Here is a 23,292-nt window from a genome sequence, read left to right on the forward strand (position 1 = left end):
CAGACATGAGCAGGAAGGATTGTCGACCAGAGAAACGCTCCCTGAGAAGCATCTGGAACAAACCTTGAAAGGACCGATGAAACTTCCTTGGCTGCCAGTGGATTCTCACTATGTCTAGAAGGATCCAAGAAGTACTGTGGGCCAAAGTCCCTTCTCCCTTTCTCAGACCAAGAGGGACGGTGTAGTGTTTCTTTCTTCTCTCCTCCATTATTTATGACATGCATCAAGAGCTACTTCTGTACATTATTCAAAGATCTGAAACTTAGAGCTGAGAAGTAGTATTTCTTTTGGGGAACAGGTGAGTGCATTTTATGAAGGTAAAGGCACTATTTTTCAAAATGGAATACTTAGGAAGAAGTGTATGGGTTAAGAAAAGCAAAAGCACTGGGCTCTGGGAAATATCTGTTCAAGAACAACAGGCATCCACGTACTCTGCTTTTGCTAATGACTAGTTCTCCTTTTGAAAGCCCTCTCTTCTCAATCAACATAGTTTCAGTGAACCCATGGCAATAATGTCACTCAGACTTGATTAATCAGAGCCTCATAGCCTCCAGGCCACAGTGATTGCTTCAGAATTGGGCACGTTATCTCTTCAGAGATTATAAATCATCATAAAAAATTTTGCTGAACTCTCTGAAAAAAAAAAAGGCAAGCAGCAACTCCGTCTGGATTTGAAGCTGAGAAGTATAACTAAGCACTTCAGCCATATCTCACTATTACATGGAGTTTGACATCAACGTTGGAAAAAAAAAAAATCAAGTCCTGAATGCTTGTATGAGCCATAAATTCAATTGTTTGAATCCATCCTACCATGTCTACTTATTATAAGAAACAATCAACCGCCTCTTTCTTCAGCAGGCATTGATTATACTCTCTTATGTGAAGAATCTTAACTAACATAGCTTAGATTATGGCAAGAGAAATATAAACAAACAAAGTGATAAATTTTCCAGATTGAGAATTATAACATGTCATATCATATATAATTATATTCTCCACGTCATGTAGGAGTCACCTATTTGTAGGTTAATCTATGATATATTACCCTTGAATGTAGCGTATTTCCCTCCTGTTAAACCATTTTAAGACTTTTATGTGGGGGCTATAAACAGCAAGAATTTTGCAAGGACAGAACCTAAGAGGACATTAGTACTTAAGTAGTAGACAGAGGAGATGCCTTTACTGAACCAGGGCCGGGGAAAAAAGCAGCTATAGACTGACTATAAAAGCCAGAAGAAAATATTTCCAGAAAATATTCTTATTTTGTTATTTTTATTTTATTTTTGCCATCACCATTCATCTCCCCTATGCCCTCTTCCACCTCTTCCCACTCGCTCCCCCCGCAATCATCAAATTGTTGTCCATGTCCATGAGCTCTCTCTTTTTTTTCTTTGCTCAATCTTCCACTCCCCATTGCCTCCTCCCACACACACACCAAAGCTAATGCCTCCTCCCTATGAGTCTGTCTCTACTTTGCTTGACAATTCAGTTTGTTCATTAAATTCCACATATGAGTGAAATCATATGGCACTTGTCTTTCTCTGACTGGCTTATTTTACTTCAAATAATGTTCTCCGGGTACATCCATGCTGTCCAAAATGACACAAGAATAAAGTCAAAATGGATTAAAGGCTTAAATGTTAGACTCGAAACCATAAAAATCCTAGAAGAAAACATTGGCAGTAAAATATTGGACATTTCTTGTAGCAATATTTTTTCTGATATATCTCCTTGGGCAAGGGAAAGAAAAGAAAAAAATAAACATATGGGACTACATCAAACTAAAGAGTTCTTGGGCAGCAAGGAAAACCATCAGCAAAATGAAAAGACAACCCACTGAATGGAAGAACAGATTCATCAATGATACATCTGATAAAAGGGTTAATATCCAACATTTAAAAAGAGCTTATAAAACTCAACACCAAAAAACAAACGATCCAAATGAAAAATGGGCAAAATGCCTCCAAAGAGGACATACAGATAGCCTATAGACATATGAAAAGATGCCCAACATCACTAATCCTCAGAAAAATGCAAATTAAAACCACAATGAGGTATCACCGCCCACCTGTCAGAATGGCTGCCATCAATAAATCAACAAGTCGTGGTGAGGATGTGGAGAGAGGGGAACCCTGGTGCACTGCTGGTGGGAAAGCAGACTGGGGCAGCCACTGTGGAAGGCAGTGTGGAGGTTCCTCAAAAAATTAAAAATGGAACTGCCTTAGGACCCAGTGATTCAACTTCTGAGAATTTATCCGAAGAAACACGAAACACTAACTCAAAAAAATATATGCACCCCTATGTTCATTGCAGCGTTATTTACAATAGCCAAGATCTGGAAGCATCCCAAATGCCCACCAATAGATGAGTGGATAAAAAAAAAAAACCTGTGGTACATTTACACAATGGGATACTACTTGGCTGTAAAGAGCAGGAAATATTCGTTGGTTGTGAGGGAAATCTGACCAAACTATGTATCATTCCATTAAGTCTGATCTGGATAGCAAAGCAATTTCCCTTACTCTACCAGTTTATCATGTGGTTCCTTCCAAAAGGGCATGTCTTCCTCTTAAGTATGGTAGTTTTTTCCACCGAGAGTATAACATGCATGCTTACCCTTAACAATCTTTTATTTACTCCCTTCCTTCTCCCTTAGAAAGAGATTTAACCCAAATCATACTCTGTTAAGTTCTGAAAATCAGATTGGTTATTATTTCAAGTTTCACTGCAGTAAGGATTATTATAAATATGGCTGGAACTTATAGTATATGGTTTTCTTCTTTAAATAAGAGGGAAAAAATATACCAAAGGAAAGAAAAAACATTTGTATTAATCAGCTTAGGCTAGCATAATAAAATAAAATAAAAAGAGAGAGACTAGATGTCTTAAACAACAGAAATTTATTTCTCATAGTTCTAGAGGCTAGGAAATTAAATGGCTGCCTTGTAGCTGTGTTGTGACATGGTGGGGTGAGAGCAACAGAGAAGCTTCCTTGCAGGTCTTTTTATCAAGGCACTAATCCCGTCCTTAAGGCCCCAGTCTCATGACCTCATGTAACACTGATTACCTCCCAAAGACCCCATCTCCAAATGTTATCACACTGGGGGTTAAAATTTCAACATACAAATTTTGGGGGTACACATTCAGACCATAACAGTGTTTAAATAATGTTTGATAGAGGACTCCAGACTCATTTAAATGTTGAGTAGAAGCCGAGATTCATAGATACCTTTGCTTAACCCGTTCTGATTTGTCCTCTTAGACCATCATGAGACAAATACCCAAATCACTGTAGGTATCTGAGTGATGCTGATGCTTAATAGAATGGAAACATTACCTTTGGAACCTGTGCCTGAGCTATTAGGTTCCCAGTCCCATTTATTCAAACTCTTTTTAGCTTCTTTGCTACCTTCTAGTCTATAGAGTTCCAGAGATTATATCTCACTGGCAGCCAAATTGTCTAAGTATCTTTAGCTACACAGGTTATAAGCTCCAATCATGGATAAGGAAACTGGGGAGAGCATTTTCCCAAAAACTTTTCAAATATTAATCCCATGATTGACTCTCATAATTATTCATCAATAACTTCAAAAACCCATAAATTTAGGGGAAATGATGCCCTATGTTTTATTTAGATAGTCCTTGCATTTTGATTCCCAAAGAACTGTTTGAAGTCCAGGATGAGAGGGAGTTTTAGGATTTTATCAACTTTTAAAATATGCTCTTTCTCTCTCTCAGAAAAATTGCAAATGTTTTTATGATGTACACACACTAGCTCGCCTCACCCCCATGAACAACCAGCTTGAACAGTGCTGCTTCACAGAGCACATGAGGAGCACGCTGGAACCCTGGAGGCCAATGGTAGGGGATGGGGGAAGAGAGCTTGCTCTCATTGTATTATTCGCCATCTCATGTTTTTTTCTCTTTAACTCTATTTAATTTGAAATAAGTTTCATTTGTAAATGTGTAGGGAAAAAAATCACAATTTTCAGTAACAATGGTCGGAAAGGAGAAAAACATATGCAATATTTTTAACGATAAATTTGTTTCCATATGAATACTGTGGTAAAAATTTTAACTTATGCTTCAATAGGTATTGAAGAGTCCCTGTTTTTTTATCTTTTGGCATTTAAAAGGTGTGAAATAATATGAAACATACTTTTTCCTGTTTGTTTTTTTTTTTTTTTTGCAGTACAGTGTTTAGCCTGGCCATGTATGGCTCAACGGTTGAGCATTGACTTAGAATCCAGGAGATCTCAGTTCAATTCCCGGTCAGGGCAATTCCCGTGTTTGGGGGCTCCATCTCCAGTCCAGGGTGTGTGGGAGACAGCTGATCAATGACGACTCTCTCATCGTTGATGTTTCTATTGCTCTTTCTCCCTCTCCCTTCCTCTCTCTGAAATCAATAAAGGTATGTTTAAAATATATATATAGTACAGTGTTCAGAAAATGTATTTTCTAGTCAGTATATGGGCTACATTTTTCTGATTAAGACTAATAAAATTTCCCAGGCTTAAGTCATGCCTGTTGATTAAAAAATGCTGGGAAAACCCTGAGATTCAGATTTTTAAAAGGCTTTTTCTTGCCTAATGTACGCTTTTATTGCCACATAGAACTTTATAAAAATTGTTCTAATCCTGCACATTTGACTAGACTTTGATGTAACAAGTTAAAGAGAAAAAGGTAAATGGGGCATTTTGAAATAAAATAATGCATGATTGGATATCTATTTAGGAATATGTACTTTTATTTATTATTTATTTGTTTGTTTGTTTATTTTTTAGGTGTTTTAGGACTTTAATGCCCTTCACGTATTCAACATAAAATACTGACAATGGATAAGCTACAGGAACAAAGACTCTTCAGCAAGGATCTTCCAGAATCACAGTGTCACTCTGGTCAAACACAATTAATAAGAATAGTCAAGTGAACAAATGCGGAGGAGTTTAAGAGAGATTGTTTAGTTTCACGGCATTACTGAAAAATAAATTACTCACCAACCTTCTCTTCCACCTACTAAAAGAAAACAAAAGTGAACCAGGAACTTCTAAATCTTGTGAAGCAGCTTCCAAAGGGAGGAAGGAAGGGAGAGACACAACTGTTGAAAACATAATGTTATAATTCACAAGGTCAAGGACTTTAACAAACTCCCAAAGTCTCTACATTTATCACTGAGAACTGCAGTATTAGACATATAAACGTATAGAGATATAAACTATTTGGTATTAAAAACAGACCTTGCTATATAAACATATGGTATGTCTCTTTTATCTCTTTATGAGAATAACAGTATAAAGATCTTCAATTGGCCCTTTCCCTAGAACGCCTAAACACTCACCAGGTGAACAAGTTTGGCTTGAATTAACAGCTGTGGAACCCAGGAGCCCCACCGCTCTCATTTTTGGAAAGGATCAAGATGCAGCACCTAGCAGGCTCCACCCACCGTGGATGCTCAGCATGTCTCCAGAAACATTAACTGCACTTCGGGTAGGTCCACAGGCCAATCTGAATACTGCGATCTAGCTAGAGAAAGTAGCCGCAAAGACAGCATAAGGTGGAATCGTTAGAAAAGCTAAAGATTTTTTTTAAATGCTTTCAGTTCAAGTCAAAATTAAGGTGGCTGTTAAGTCCCACCAGCTTTGCAGAGCTGTGGATATTTTGCTGTTCTTTGAAAAAAAAAACCAAAAAAACAAAAAACAAAACAAAACTACAATAAGCATGTTCCTTTGATAAAATTACCACGGTTAAGTTTTTGAAACCGTTGAGTTACTTTAAATTTTGGACATTGTCCAAGGGTAGAGTATATATATTATTTAGGATGTGTTCACAGCTGATGCACCTCCAAAAACTTCTTCCTGAAGGCTGCCAGCTCCTGAACATCCTGGCTGGTGATGGCCTTGTACAGAGAGGCCTGTGCCCTTGAAAGGACATCCTGCTGCGCTCAAGGGCTTTATGGAGAAACCTCTTTTCTAAAGCAGCGTCTCCCTTGGCGCTGCCCATGAGGACTGGAATGGTCACCTCGCTTCTGCTCTGGGGCTCCACTGGACACACCTAGGATCCTTGAGCATCATCAATGACATCATAAATCATCTGAGATCTGATGGAGCTTTGTACTCCAGGACCGAGGGGCCCTCTCTGAGGGCCAACCCCCAGCAGGTCATCGCGGGTCATCACCACCGGGACCCCTGCGGCGCCAAGGTTCTTCTGCGCGCCAGCAAAGATCACCCCAAACTTGGAAACGTCCCCTGGCTTGGAGAGGAAGTTTGAGGGCATGTCGCAAACCAGCACTGCTCGCTTGACTTCATGGATAAAGTCAAACTTCACACCATGCACGGTCTCAGTGATGCACATAGGAGGCGCCTGGGCTGACCACCTCCTTGCAAAAATAAAAAATAAAAAATCACCTTGTAGTTGCCTGGAACAGCTAGCAATTTCCCAACAAGATTCTCTGTGTTAAGAATCTTAGCGAAATCTGATGACCTGTGGCTCATTTCAAGAACACTAATCCCAAGGCCTTTGTAGCCTAATAATTGTTTTTGTATCTCTAACAATACCCAGCCGGCAGCTTGGGGGGCCTGGGGCAAAACTGACCACTTGCCTTGGGGTGTCCAGGGTGCTGCGCAGCAGGTGGCGACCAAGCAGGAGAGAACTGACCGCTTGGGTTTCGAGAGTCTCTCCGGAATAGGTACTTTTACATATAGCATCAGAATTGACTCCCACATCAATCCTCAAGTTATAGAAATATTTTAAAGTAGGTTTAAAGTGAACTCTAAAATACAGAAATAAATATCGTATAGAATTATGTTATACCTAAAGGCCCTCCCTAGATATCCCATTTAGGATTAAATGTCTTTGGCTGCTTTGAGGAGTGTCAGCATATTGTTTCAGAATCATGGATTTTCTCATCGAAATGTTGATGGTGATCAGCATGCCATATTCTAGGGCAGGCTTATTCCTTGGTAACATCCTTATAAAAGATTATTCATAGAAAACTGAATCCATGTAACGTCAACAAATACCAGCTAAAAACTGAAAAATTAATATATTCAATGAACTCCTACCTAACAGATCAAAAATCCAGACTTTTAAATAGGATAGTCTAGATATATTGGCCATATAAACCACAGGTTTGAGCTTGGTTTTGGCTTTGCCTTTCTTAACGTAAGCAGTAACGCCATCAATACCATGATATGCCCTCTAACACATATAAAAATACTTTCTTACCTATCACTAAGAATCTTTACCAACATAAGGAAAGAAAAATCATACTGTTTTTAATTTACTTTTAGCATATCTGCATGAAAAAGTCAGTTCAAATTTTGAAATATAAACTGCTGAGTTAAATAAATGTGCGTTTATGTCTTTGTGCATGTGTGCACACATGTGTATCTGTACACATACATATACTTAAACATGTAAATGTGTATGGGTCAATACATGCATATGTGTTATTATCTATATATGGATGTATTCATATGAATACTCACCTATGATATCAATTCTAGTTCCCTGGGAAACCTATGCCAAGATGAAATTAGTAGTATAGAAGGTCTTTGTAGTGAACATGTGTGAAAGATAAAGGAGAGAAGGGGGTGGGGGCAAAGGAGCACCGAGTGACAGTGCTTTTCTTCCTGCAGCAGGTTCTCTCCTGAAGGTAGAAGGGAGCCCAAGGCTGTCACACCCGTGCATATATAAGTACCTATGTTAGATGAGTCATTCCTCAGTCTTTCTAAACCTAAGGCTGATTATTGATGACCTTCCCAGCTTTTTATTTCTTCCCCAGGGTTCTACAATGATTAAATGGATTTTTGAAGAGTGATGTGCATTTTGAAGGGAAAAGTTATGTATGACTAAAAATATTTCACATCCTTAATCAATTTGTATTGAACAGAGGTTATTTTATTTAATTACTGTCGTATTTCCAAGTTGGATGATAGTCCCCTCATTTCTCTTGCCAAACAGATGAATTATTCTTGGAATCCTAGTCTGTAGAGTCGGGTATTGTTAACAGTCCATTAGCCATTGGAAACACAAAGGAGTGCTGTTGGTGCCTGTGGTCAGAATTGCTTGGATCAGATTTACATTCAAAAAGCCAAGTGACTTGCTTGTGACTCAAAGCCTCCGTCCAACTGCCTAGCTCCAAAGAGAGAAGAAGGGTGGGCATAGATCTATCAAATAAATTTGGTTAGTGTCAGAACTACAGCATGCAAATACCCTGCAGGATAGCGCTACCTGAAGGGTCAGAGGGAAGCAGCATGGAAATGGTTCTTGTTGTGGATTGAATGTTTGTGTCCCCCAAAATTCATGTGGAAGTCCTAATTTTGAATATCCTGGTATTAGAGGGGAGAGCTTTGGGAGATAATTAGGTTTAGATGAGGGCCTGAGGGTGAGGCCCACATGATGGGATTAGTGTCCTTATATGTAGAGGAAGAGACCAGAGCTGGCTTTCTTTCTGCCTTGTGAGGACACACCAAAGAAGGTGACCATCTGCAAGCCAGGAGAGTTCTCACTAGAACCCTACCACGCTGGCACCCTGATATGACTTTCAGGCTGCCGACTATGAGAAATAAATTTCTGTTGTTTAAGCCACCCAGTCTATGGTATTTGGATGTGGCAGCTGGAGTGAACACAGCCCTGTATCAGAAGTGAGGGAGAGAAAAATGAATCAACCATTTCTGTTTGTGGGTGAGTCAAATGATCTCCTGCAAAATGGACTCGGGTTCTAGGAAGGGGAAGAAGCCCAGAAAGCAGCAGTGAAATAGATGACCAATTCTGTTGACCAATAACTGCCTTAATCTACAGCAATGGAAGAGGGACAAACAATATATAAAGTGGGGGCAGATTACTGAAATTCACTCAAGCCAAAGAACTTGGGAACTGCATCGATCAGCAGTGCTAAGAGCCATGATGTAGTTGAATCTCTTCCTTCTTACCCAGTTTACTGGAAAACAGAACCTGAGTTTAAGTGTGGTCCCAGGAAATGTACTGGGAGGGGGAAACTCTATTGCATTTATGTTTTTCTTGCCCAGTTTGTGTTACTCACACACTCTCCATTGTTCTTACCCTGGCTGGTGTCACACTTGTTTAAAGTTGAAACTTCCCAGAGCTTGTGTCACTGAGATTCTTTCTCTTGCCAAAGTGAACTGCTCAGCATTTCTCCTTAAATGTTACCAAACTCCTCTGAAGAGAAAGACAAGTCATTTGTTAGATATTGTTAAAGGCAAAGCGTCTTTTTAGCATATAGTTATTTGATTTTGCAGACCTTTTATGGGCTTTCAATGTGCTTCCTTATATATACTCTTAGAAAAAATTAAAAGATGGTGATATTTGGGGCTAGGAAGCCATGTTTTTGCTTTTGAATGATAAAATTACAAAAACACAAAGAAAATGAAGGCCCATTGAAAGCTTTAAAAATATATCTCAAAAATGTTTAAATATGGAAACCTTCTTTCTTCTGTAGATCAATATATTGGTTGATGTTATTTCATGTTAAACAGATAGGAGTATTTCTAAAACCTCATACAACAGTTTTTCAAGAGCTTCAGGGAAAAAAAATAAAAACCCGAGCCTTATATTGTGGAACTAAGAAATCTGGATTGTTCAGATAAAGTTCAGATAAGCATCTGAATGTGAAGTCTTTATCCCACTGAACCTATTGCAACTCACCAATCTCTTCTGCATGTGTGATGCAATGTGAAGGTGAACTTCTTTGAGCACAGAATAATTTCTTTTCACTCTGGTCTTCAGGGCTCATTAGTTCTTTCTACTCTGGCTTGTTCCTACAAAGGATACCTTGACATAAAGAAAGCCTGAAAACAGGTAGAAAAAAACAGAAGTGCAGAGTTAAAAAGAAAACAAAACAGATTTTCATTAGCACACTCTGTCTATCTATACATAAACCCACATATAGTCCCAAGGAATGGATGATATATTTCACTATGTGCGTTAGTTCATTTTAATTAAAGGGAAATGTAGCCTTTTGATCTACGGAAAAAACAATCTAACAATAGGAAAAATGCAATCTGTCGGGACATATTTGAGTTATTTTGCAGTAATTGGCTTGGCAGCAGCTTCAGTCACAGATTTCTGTTTCACAGATTGTCCCCAAATGAATAAAGGTTTGCTTTGAAATGTAATTAATATTACGTTCAGCTGAAAGACATTCTCAGGTTGTCAAAGGAATTTGAAGGAGGTAGCTACAAAAAGTGAACAAAATAAAAGTGAAGCTGAAAAGTAAATTAAGCGAAATTAGTGAACACGAAGTAAAATGGACCAATACAAAATGCCAGTGTCATGAACTAGATTTTACCTTCAGTTCAATCTCCTACAGACATTACATTTATGAATAAGACTAAATAATCCACAGGTTGTCTATTGACAATGATTACCTCATTTTATCATTTAAACATGAACAAGTATAGGTTTCATTTATGTATTGATCTTAAAATGTAAAAGCTATTCTATCACCTACTAATGAGATGGAGTGAAGCCCCCTGAATTCAGCATGAATTGACCAGTGCTACTTCCTTCCATGTAATAATCAATCACCTACTGGCTACAGGCCTTTATATTAATATTGAGTTTTACTGAAGGTCATAAATCATAGTTATATGTATTCAATTACTAATACTTTAATTACAATATATTTCCATATTTTTTGTAAGCCTACCTATTATCTTTTAGTATTTTGTCTACACAAAATACCCAGAACAAATAGGAATGTAGTTGTAGTTAATCATGCTCAGAGATGTCCTACTGCCTCGTATGTTCAAAACACCAACGCCTATGATATGCCAATGATTCAATATAAATAATACTAATTGCGCATACTGGTGCATTCTTAAATATCTTTTTCCCTCATTTTGATTAGCAAATTTGTAAATACATTTGTATTTATTAGCCTTAAAAGAGTTGAATGTGGTAGTTAATATGTAGTTAGAAAAAAATATTGCCATTTACAAATAAGAACACACGGTTTTTTAAAGAATAAGCTTAATGATTTTTTTTCCATCTGGCCTACTGGCATTAGAGAGACACTTTCTTCTCAACCTTACAATATATCTTATAAAGGTAAAATCATTCCACAAATACACAGAAGTTTGGTGCCTGTGCAGAGACAGTTTGTATTAGAAAATTATTTTATTCTATGTTCAAATATCTGGAGTGTTTCCTAGTCACAATTAAGCCTGTCTTTCTGTGACACGTTTATCACCATCATTATGTGACCTACAATTAGTTTCAACCTGCGATACCTGGAGAATTTGATAACACAGAGAAGTTTGGGAAGGATGTTTTGAAAGGAAAGAAAAAGGGGAGGGTTGGAAATGTGGCTTTACTGTATATCCTAAATCTGGCTGGAAGACCAGCTTTGAACAAGCTGTTATTTTCCACATGGGAGTAGCATTGCTACAGTAAAATGCCAGATTTCATCCATCATAATGTCATGGCTCATATTAAAATGTCTTCAGGGACTGAAGGGAGGGATGGGCAAAAGACATCAAATCAATTTTCAGGCAATTGCTATGGTTCTCAGAAACTAAGCCCTATGTGATAGTGTTATGGCTACACAAAGGGAGGATATAAATAAGGTCCATACATCAAGGGAGGAAGTAATTTAGAAAAAGAAAGCTGATTTGACTTTTGTGTGAGTCTGAACATACGGTTAGGGCACAGCTGGGTTATCATTCTATATATTCTTACAAGAGACTAGAACCAAATCAACAGTTCAGAGAAATCAGCTAATCCCCAGGCTTGAAACCATACATCCCTTAGATCAGTTGATAATGACTGCATTTGTTTAGGTTATTATTTAATTACAAGAAATTCTAATCAAGCATTATTATTTGGTGACTTTATTAGCCAAGAGCTAACCTCTCTAGGGAGGTGTCTTTTTCCTTGGAGGGCGGGGAAGAGGAATTAGCCCAATTAAGAGGCCTGCAATACATATAGCCTTTCATACATAAAATGTCTTCTATTTTGAGCATTGTGTTGTTAAATTTATAGGACATAAAGTGCTGCAACCTATAGTTGTCAATACTGCCTCTACTCTGTAAACAGCCTGCTGTTCAAGAACTTAATCATCACCAAATAACCCATATTAAAATGGAAAAACTGGAAAGGGGCAGAAGGGAGAGAGCCTCCTGGTATTTCCATGCATTAATATAACTGAAAAAAAGATGTGAATAATGTTACATGATTTTTCCAGCAGAATAAAAACTGAAATCTAAGTATTTGCAACACTGTCATTTCCTATTGAGACTTTAATTATGAAAATATAAAAGATATCTTCCTTATAAGCTATAGAATCACAGTAAATCAATATACACAACAAAGATAGTTTCATCAATGTTCCTCATGTATAATTTAATTTTTGCCATATAATTTGAAGAAATAAAGTTTGTAAAAGTACTAATCTTCAAATGCTCAAACTGTTACATGTTGGAAGAAGCAGTGTTTCAGTGTCCTGATTATCAAAGTAAGTTAGTGCACATCCCACTCTAATGAAGGAAACACTGTGGTGACATACTGATGACATATTATCTGGTAGCCAACACCACGTGAAATTATGGAAGACAGAGTGTTAAAACATAGTGTACTTTTAAAAACTATATTGTGTGCAGAGATCATTAACAAGGAGCTTAATATGCAGAGTGACAAACTGCACAAAGATTGAGAAAATAAACTGCCTCAAAATTTTGCAATAAGCAGCTTGTTAAAAATAGTTCTAATATTTATCTATGCAAAAAAATTTTCTTTTGAATTTTCATTTATGCTTTGTTCACATGCAAATCAGGAATTTCATAGATTCTTGGAGGTCAAAATCAGCCAAGAAAGTCTAGTTTTGAGTCAGTGTAGATGTCTTGTTTAACTGGATATAAACAAGTTTCTATTATTTACCAAAAATGAATGTTTGATGCATCATTAACATTAAAGTTGTTTTTGCTGTGTTTAATTATGCAGTCATTTGATTTTCAACTTTAGTAGATTGTTGCAATCTAATTTTAGTCTTGTATTCAACACAATAGATTCATTCAAAATGCATTTACTATATACATGTTTATTAGCAACATAACACACTGAGTTAGCTAAGCTTAAGCTACTCACTGGTTTAGGAAAAAGGGTGATAGGTAAGAACGAAGCTAATTTCCGGAAGACCTGGCTAAAATTCTCTGACCAGAGTGAAAGTAAGTCATCAAGGACCTGATTACTGGTGTATAATTTTGTTAGAATATTCATTCTAAGTTTTCTATAAGTAGCAGGAAACTCATACATTATTGGAGAGCTACAACCATCTTACACATTCATCTTCTGCCTTAGTGTTAAAACAATGAAGGAAGCATTAAGACAAGAATTATTAAAGGATAGGTACTTGCTTTCCAAAAATGATGAAACCTCATGTAAGGTGAAGATATTATTTCTGTTTTTATATTATATCTTTATTTTATTGTTTTTATTAATAATGTATACATATAATATTATAATACTTATTTTCAAATCATGTGATACATTTATCTAGCAAACAAGTATTGAGAGTTTGCTGTGCAAGATACTATAATAAATGCTAGGGTTACCATAAGAATAAGGAGTGTCATTAAAACAGTTAAAAATGTATTGAGCATAACAAATACTTTACATACCAAAAACAGTTAATGTTTATAACAACACTATGGGTTAGTAACTATTATTATCCCCATATTACATATGGGAAAGTGAGCCTTTAAGAGCTTAAAGGATCTTGCCTAAGGACACAGAGACAATAACCAGAAATGTGATTCAGGACTTCCTGACACTGAATACTTGAACATCTCAGCTCTTAAATGGCCATGTGTAATGAGATAAGGGAGATGAAAAGAATATATAACTCAAACTGGAGCATCTTGATAAACATAGTGAAAAAAATCACATTGAATGTGGGTCATGAACTTTTAAGAAAGTTTTCATAACTGTCACTGACATATTTTTGAGAAAACTACACACATCTTTCTATGTTTCTACTTTTTTCACCTGATATATGGAAATATTTCTTCTATCTCTTCAAAGTTGAGAAGAATGTTGAATGGTCAGCTGAAATCTCTCAAGTGCCTTTTTTTAAAAAAATTATATTTATTGTTGAAAGTAGTACAGGTGTCCCATTTTCCCCCAATTGACCCCCTCCACTTCCCTCCCACCTCCTCCCCAGGCCTTCACCCCGTTATTAACTGTGTCCATGGGTTATGCATATATGCATATAACTTCTTTGGTTAATCTCTTCCCACCCTCCACCACCCTTCCCTCTTTCCTCTGAAATGTGATCATCTATTGCATGCGTCAATGTCTCTGGATCTATTTAGTTCATCAGATTCTTTTATTCATTAGCTTCTTCTTAAAGAAGACCCTTCAACATTTCCTGTAGTGCTGGTCTGGTGGTGATGAACTCCTTTAGCTTTTTCTTATCTGTGAAGCTCTTTATTTGACCTTCAATTCTAAATGATAGCTTTGCTGGGTAGAGCAATCTTGGTTGTAGTTCCATGTTTTTCATCACTTTGAATATTTCTTGCCACTCCCTTCTGGCCTGTAAAGTTTCTGTTGAGAAATCAGCTGACAGTCATATGGGTGCTCCCTTGTAGGTAACTAATTGCTTTTCTCTTGCTGCTTTTAAGATTCTCTCTTTGTCTTTAACCTTTGGCATTTTAATCATGATGTATTTGGTGTTGGCCTCTTTGGGTTCCTCTTGTTTGGGACCCTCTGTGCTTCCTGGACTTGTAAGTTGATTTCTTTCCCCAGGTAGGGGAAATTTTCTGTCATTTTTTCAAATAGGTTTTCAATTTCTTGGTCTCTTTCTTCCCCTTCTGGTACCCCAATAATACAAATGTTGGGCCTCTTGACACTGTCCCAGAGACTCCTTATACTATTTTCATATTTCTGAATTCTTTTTTCTTTTTGCTCTTCTGGTTGGGTGTTTTTTGTTTCCTCATGTTCCAAATTGCTGATTTGATTCTCAGTGTCCTCTACTCTACTGTTGATTCCCTGTAAATTATTATTCACTTCAGTTCATGTAGCCTTCATTTCAAATTGGTACTTTATTATGTTATCGATTTTCTCAGTTATTTCCCTAACCATTTGCTTAAACATCCTTATAACCAAAATTCTGAACTCTCTATCTGTTAGCTTGCTTAAAACTATTTCATTTAGTTCCTCTTCTAGAGATTCCTTCTGTTCTTTCTTTTGTGCCTTGTTTCTTTGCCTCCACATTTTGGCTGCTTCCAGGTGTTTGTTTCTATATATTAGGTAGAGCTACTATGTCTCCTGGAATTTGTAGCATGGCTTTGTGTAGTAGGTGTCCTGTAGGTCCAGTGGCTCAGCCTCCCCAGTTACCTGATCTGGGCCTTCTAGGTGCTCCTCTGTGTGGGCTGTGTGCACTGTCCTGTTGTAGTTGAGCCTTGGTTGCTGTTGGCGTCACTGGGAGGAATTGACCCTCAGGCCAATCAGCTGTGAGGACCAGCTGCAACTACAGCCAAAGAGCTGCTGTGCTGGAGACACCCCTATAGAGCTGGATTTACTTCAGTGGAGCTTTGGTGTTCACCAAGTGCACCCCTTGAGTGTGTCACTGTCAATGTGGTAGGGTTGAAATCTAGCATGGTAGAATCTGACCACCAGGTACACTGTCTCTGGGGCCTCCTGAGAGGTGCAAAGTCACCCTCTGTTAGTGCCTTGCCCAGGGCCACCCAGCATGAGCTACACAGCAAACTGTAGCTGCCTGCTACTTGTGCTGGGCTTGGGGTTGTCCAGGACAGGACAAGCTATGAACTACTGCAGGCTGCCACTAGTGCCAGGCCTGGGGCCACTTATCAAGCCCTATGGGGCCCACTGCTGCTTGTTTGAGAGATATTAGGAAAGTCCTAAGCATAAGGCCTGAGAGGCCATTTTCACAGAAAAGCCCCTGGAAATGGCCTGGATGAGCTGCAGGTGGGGAGGGGCGGGGCCTCGGGGAATCACGGGGCGGGGCCAAAGGTGTGAGTCAGGTGCTGGCAATTCAAACATGGCGCCTGCCTGCTGGCTGTGTGCGGGGAGGACTCGCCAAAGGAGCCATGGCCTCTGCCAGGTCTTCTGTCTGGGAGGAAGCTGCCCCTCCAGCTCTCGCCCCAATTTCAGGCAGGTTAGTTCCTCCCCGAGTGTCCCAGGTCCTTTCAGGCTGCTGCCCGGCGCTGGGCTCAGAGGGAGCGCGTCTGAATGAGTCTGTGTGCGGGCCCTTTAGAGGAGCTACTGGGGCTCCCGCAGCCTCCACATCTGTCGGCCACAGTCCCCACTGGATTTCAAAGCCCGAAGTTGTGGGGACGTCTCTTCCTGGGCCTGGAGCCCTGGGCAGGGGCCTAATATGGGGCTGGGACCCCCTCACTCCTCTGGGAAACCTCCACCTCTGAGATTCCCTCCCAGGTTTAAACCGCGGCACCAGGTGTGGGCCCGTGGCCGGGTCTCTGATTCAGTCCCAATCCACCTGCATCTCCTCCCCTCCTCCCGGTCTCGGTGCTGCTTCAGGTCCCTGGTTGTACGGTCTCTGCTCAGCCAGATCTCAGGAGGCTCTGAGTGCTGGTGGTTCTGTATTTTAGTTGTAATTCTGATGTGGCTGCGGGAGGCGGCGGGTGCAGCTGTGACCTACGCCGCCGTCTTGTTCCTGTCACCTCAAGTGCCTTTCTTTATGATAAATTAAGAATAGCTGTAATTCCTGACATAAGAAAGAGCCTCCTGTAATAGTCCCACTTTAGCCTCAGACTCTGCTACAGCTTTATGCTTCTTAAGTAGCATGTAAAAGATACTCACCTGTGTGGAGACACCCTGGGTCTTGCCCAAATCTAAACACAGGGCTTCTCCCTGGGAGCACAAAGCAGCACCTCCTCATTACACCACAGCTCGGTTGGCTGCCCACTGGTTTGCTTTAACAAGCATGCGTTCCACAGGACGGTTACGTGGCCCTAAGAATAAAGAACGTTGAATCGGGAATCAAAACCAAATGAAACTATGACAATTGCCCAAAGCATGGACTGAATCAAATATTGTATTACTCTTTGATACAATCAAATAAAGGTAGGTAGGTGGTTTGTTTATTTTAATGATTTGTGATGTGAGAAGGTAGCTAAGCAGTTAAGAAGGCAGATAACCTAGGCTTAGATTATCTGGTTTGGATTTTAACTACATTGTTGGTTACTTAGGTAATCTTAGGCAAATTGCTTGTCACTCTAACCCCAGATTCTTCCAATATGTAAAGTAGGGGGAAAACTAGTCTCTCCCTCAGGGTTGCTGTGAGGATTAAATGAAATAATGTACGTAAACCCTTTAGATGAGTGTCTGGAACTCAGTTAACACCTGAAAAATAGGAAAACAAGAAACAAAAACACTTCTCCATCACAGATCAGCAATGTAAGTGAAAAGCTGTAATATCCAGACTTACCTGACCGTATATGTTTAAAACGGATCGCTCTGCATCTGAGAAACAGGGCACATACTTTGGGCAATAAAGGAAAGGGAGAATGGATTCAGGCTTTTATGATATGTCATTTATGCCAGTTTAGACTTTGAAAATTAAATACCTTACTCCTCTGAAAAATTTCTCTCTATTTTCTCTTTGTTTTGTGTCTTCTGTACTTTTTATCTTCTTTGGAGTTTCCTTCTCTGCTCCCATTCTTCTCTCACCCCTTGTTTCTCTCCTCTATTGTGCTTTTCCATCACTTTTTGAAACCTCTATTCTTTTTCAACCTGTGCTTTTGTTTCCTTTTTTGACTATTTTTAATATTAGTATACTCTTCTTTCTTTTATTTTCATTCTGTTTTTTTTTTTTCCCTTATTTCCTTTCTTTTTTTTTTCTTCCCTTTCTCTCTTCTCTCTGTTCTTGCTGTATTCTACTTTAATATTCTTCTTTATCTAACCCCTCCAATACCATTATAATAACCTGGTTATAATAACAGGAAAGGAGCAAAGGGAAGGCCAGATTATAAAGGCTTGCCATTCGTACAGCTTTGCCGGGAAGCTGCGGTTCAACACCCTTCAGGTCTGTTCCCTGCACATCGCTGGGTGAAGGGACTCAACAATAGGCGCATGCCCAGTAAGGTCTGAGTGATGTGAGAAGGTGCTTGGCTCTCAATTACACCTGGAAACAAGCCATTGGCTAGGATAGGCATGGCTGCTGCCAGCATGGAAAGATTTGATATTTAAACTCCTAAATAAAGGGAGCTTTCTCTCTTGGGCCCCTTGCATTCCTGGTTCTCTTGTGGCAGGGGAAGTGCTCCCGTGCATTTGTCCATGTGACCCATAGCCACGTAGACTCCACACAATGGATTAATGGACTGGAACTAGCCTAATGGTATGCCAGACTCAACTGCACCATGGAACGGAAACTCTTGGGCACTGACTTTGCTTTTCACTCTGCTAAATCCACAGCTGCACCTTTTCTAGGACTGGATTAAGGGAAATGGAACTTTTAAAACTGGGGAATATAATTTCATGTGAATAAACCTTTCTACCACGTCTCAGTCTCCTGTGTGAGTCTTAGGAAATTCTTTTTCTCAAGATATTGTAAGAACCCCACTCCCACTAGCAACAGAGAAGTTCCACACATGCAATTCTCTGACAACACTTTTATTATTTCCACATACTCACGCATGTGGTCAATCGTGTAAAGTACTTTGCTACTCTGGAGGAAGGATAATACTCTTGAAGTATTAATTGTGCATTAACATCACCTTTTCCCTTCATTCACTTGTACCCCAAGGGTTTGCTCCTTTCTTAGGCACTATAGAATGAGAGACCCCCAAAGTGACAAATTTTGAACTTTTAGGTTCAAAACTTTAGCTGTAAAAGAGGGAGGAGTTGAGATATATGGCCTTTGAGTTCTAGGCAAGAAACTCCATGCTGGGGGATCAGTGTAATGGAGAAAGTTGGAAGCTAGTGCAGATGATTAAGAAAATTTTGTCATTGCTTCATCTTTTCTGATCTAGGAGGAAACTAAAAAGGCTTATCAATATTCCTTAAAATATGCACAGCCAAGAGTAGAAAAAATTATATTTATTTTCTGTTTAAAAATAGGGAGGCATCCACTTTTACTGCGTGTCCTACACGTTAATATCATGACTCATAGTAGGAAATTAATCATTACCTTGATTTCAGAGACAGAAAGGTGTTGAAAAGCCTTGTCATACCAGTGTGGTATTGCTGAGCAGCTAAACATGTCTAGTGTCCAGAAAGACAAGGAAGGCAGATAAATATATAGATAGACAAGGAAGACAGACAGATAAATATATAGATAGAAAGAAAGCATAAGAGAGCCATGGATCTAGGGGGTTGTCAAGTCTGTAGAGAGAATATTAAAGCATAGGCTGTCCATTCAGTGGGCATGGCAGGATTTGGAAATCTTAGACACTGTGGATATTTGTGCTAATGAGCAAAGACCATAATGGAATAAATTATACATCTCAGTGAAAGCTAATATAGGATGGATCAAGGTCAAGCAGTGCTGGTTTTTTCCTGTGAATTTCTTCACACTGCATAAACCCATGAGGTTAGAATTAATCCCAAGGAGATACAGTTACGGGAGGAACATTGTTGAATCTGACAGAGTGTGCCAAGAAGTGCCAAGATGAAGCTTTAGCTGTGAAGCTGAAATGGAGACCCTGAATGGAAATTAACAGAGTTAGAGTCACACTAAGATCTGTGCCTTTAAAACAGCAGGACATCTACATGACAGTCTCCTGTTCTCCTAAGCCTGTACTCATTCACAATATTGCTGGCATAAATATTATAGTAGATGTTTATAATATTCATCTATTTAACATGGGCTTTGGGATCAGAGAGACCTGGCTTCTAATAACCATTCTATCCCTTGCTAATTAATGACCTTGGATAAGTCACTTAACTTTTTCAAATTCCATTTTCCTTCTTTATTAATTAAAAACAATATGTAGCTTAATGAAGTAATGTGAGCAAGTTATAGGAGCTTACAAACTGTAGCACTTAAATGCTAGCTCCTTTTAATACTATTAGAAACATATGTAATTTGCTGTTTCTCAGATTGATAAACACAAGTCATAATCTAATTTCTTCATAAAAAATCAAATTATTGAGGTAACATAGGTTAATCACATATAAGTTTCAGGCGTATAATTCTTATAATACATCATCTGTTAACTTTCAGGTGTACAATTCTATATATAATACATCATCTATGTCAATTTAAATAGCGTGGAACTTTATGATGTTGACAAATATTTACAATAGAAATCAGAATTATACCCAGATCATAATTTTTCATGCAGTTCTATTTGAGAAAGTGGATGCCATTAATAATTACAGCAGGGCTATAGGACCATTCCAGACGTGCCATAATGTATGTCTAGCCTATATTTAAGAAACATTTACAGCATAGAAAATGTACAGTGATGGTACAGACACAAAAAGAAATACTTGTTGGAATAAGGAATATCAATCACATTTTTGATAGAAAATTAAACTTTTTTGAATATTGTTTATACAAAAGCAATTTTTTCTGCATCTTACTTTTAATCATTTTAAGGCTGTAATGTTTACATTCAAATTATTTAAATAAATTAACTTAATTTTTATTATACATTAAAAGATGCTATGCTGAGGAAGGCATATTATAGCATATAAAATACTTTCTACTTCAAAATATTTTCACCTTATTAATACAGAAACATTTTTATTTAATTATCCAAAATAACAAGTGTCTATTTTCTAATATTTTATGTGTACCTGTGTAGTCTGTTGCAGTTTTAAAATAAATTTTTATATTAAATCATTTTTATCTGTAAGGGTTATTTGAAATTCAGTACAATATTTAAGTCTTTGATTCTCAAAGATTTTACTTAAAAGTCAAAGAAACATTTATTTCAGCTTTAAATCAAATTACTGATCGAAACTATTGTACTGGGATGATAAAGCATTTAAATCTTCTTTATAATGAATTGTAGATCACCATAATTTTTTTATCTGCACATTGTGACAATATCTTATTTTAGGATCTTGACTAATATTGTCCTCATCTAAATCTATGTTCCAGTGATAGAAAAGATTGATTTGTGTAGTATTTGAATGCATTTTTCATCATTATAAGCAAGATATTTGTTGCTGTGGTAATATGCATTTTATCACTGAGATTGTAGCAGCTTCTCTCACTTTACTGAAAGTCAGGCTTACAAGCACTGGGATGTTTTATAATATAAAGAGAAGCAAGAAAATACATGTATCACATTCTCCACAGGGAACTCAAGTGACTATTTAGTATAAAGAGTTTATAGAAGACACTTTCCAGGTATTGTGTTATCATAGGGAGTGGTAAATCAGACATAGCTTAGAAAGAGAGGAACGATGATTTCTTTTGTTCATTGGTAGTTATCTTAAAAGCTGATGTTTGGCCCTGGTCAGTGTGGCTCAGTTGGTTGGGCGTCATCCTGTGCACCAAAAGGCCACTTGTTTGATTCCTGATCCGGGCACATGCCTAGTTGAGGTCTCAATCCCCCCAGTAGGCAACTGATCAATGTTTCACTCTCACACTGATGTTTTTCATTCTCTCTCTCTTTCTATCTCTCTAAAAATCAATATTTAAAAATAAAAAGCTGATGTTTGTAGGCAGGAGAAAATTTAAAGTATCAAAGTGGGATCACAGATCACATTGGGAAATCTTATTAGGATTTGCATTTTTAATCACAACCTCACTCCCTCCCTTTCTCAGAATCACACAAAGTCATTGTGTTTTCCTCTGCTTGATGGCTCTTCAATTCCCTGTCCTTCCCAGCAGCACCCCCATGCTCCTTGCCAGCAGTCACCCTTACCCTTTGTGTTATTAGCAAAGTTATTTCAGATAGTCTGATTATACTGTTTTCTCTCTGCATGCTCCTTCCACCTAATTGTCCATTTACCTACCTTTCAAAGGATTCTTTGTACACTGTGGAGGCTTATACTTGGCTGTCTAGTTAGGAATAATTTATTTTCCCTATCCTGTTATCTTGATCATGGCTGAGTGTGCAAGGCAGAGTGTAGTACTGAGGTTTTTAGCATAGACCTCTTAAAAGCATGAATGTGGATTAAAAATGAACAAATACACCTAAAAACTGTGTTGACTTTCAATATTTTTGATTTTGAGCAGCCAACTCTGATCCTGCAACTCCTGGGATTAGAAAATTTTATATTCTAAGAATGGTTTCTTAGCCTATTGTTTTTCTACTCCCTCTAATCTTCTAATCCTATGACATTCTTTTTTCATTGGCCAAACCCTTTGTTCCCTATCACACTCTTCATTATGTAAAGAAGTGGATGGATTTAGCCTGGATAAATATTTATTTGAAGTTTGGTTCAAAAACAAACTTTACGCCTAGTTTTTCCACAGCACCATTATATGTTACAAAGCTAAGTTCTCACTGGAATATAAGTTCCATGAAGTCTAGGCTTTTTGACTCATGCATTCATTTGTCTATCTCAGTGACTAGAATCCTGCCTGCCACATAGTAGTTGTTCAGTAGAAATTTGTTCAATGAATAAATCATTCTGGTTTTAAAATTTATCTTTATTGTTGAAAGTACTACAAATATCCTCTTTTTTTCCCTCCATTGATCCCCTCCACCCTGCACCCCTAACCTCAGGCCTTCAGCACACTATTGTCTGTGTCCATGGGTTTTGCATATATGTATATACGTTCTTATGTTAATCTCTCCCCACCTACCCCTACCTTCCCTCTGAGATTCATCAGTCTGTTCCATGTTTCTATGCCTCTGGATCTGTTTTGTTCATTGGTTTATTTTGTTCATTAGATCCCACATATGAGTAAGATCATGTGACACTACTTTTCTGACTGGCTTATTTCGACTTAACATAATACTCTCCCACCATGCTGACTCATAGGGTAAGGGATCCTTCATATTTACAGCTGCATAATATTTGATGGTATAAATGTCGGAGAAGATGCTTAATATGATTTCAGTCTTCTTGAACTTGTAGAGACTTGTTTTGTGCCCAATATGTGGTCTATCATTAAGAATGTCCCATGTGCACTTGAGAATGCATATTCTGAAGCTTTGGGGTGAAATGTTCTGTAAATGTAAGTTAAATCCATTTGAACTAGTGCATCATTTAAAGTCACTGTTTCTTTGTTGATTTTTTGTCTGGAAGATCTATCCAGCAGGGTCAGTGAGGTGTTAAAGCCCCTAGTATGACTGTATTGCTGTCAATCTCTCCTTTAAAGTCCTCCAGAAGTTTTTCTTTTGTTCGTTTGTTTTTTTCAACCTGTGAGAATCTTTTGTTCTGAGGTGG

This window comes from Miniopterus schreibersii, assembly GCF_964146895.1.
Source record: "Miniopterus schreibersii genome assembly, chromosome: 1".
NCBI lineage: Eukaryota > Metazoa > Chordata > Mammalia > Chiroptera > Miniopteridae > Miniopterus > Miniopterus schreibersii.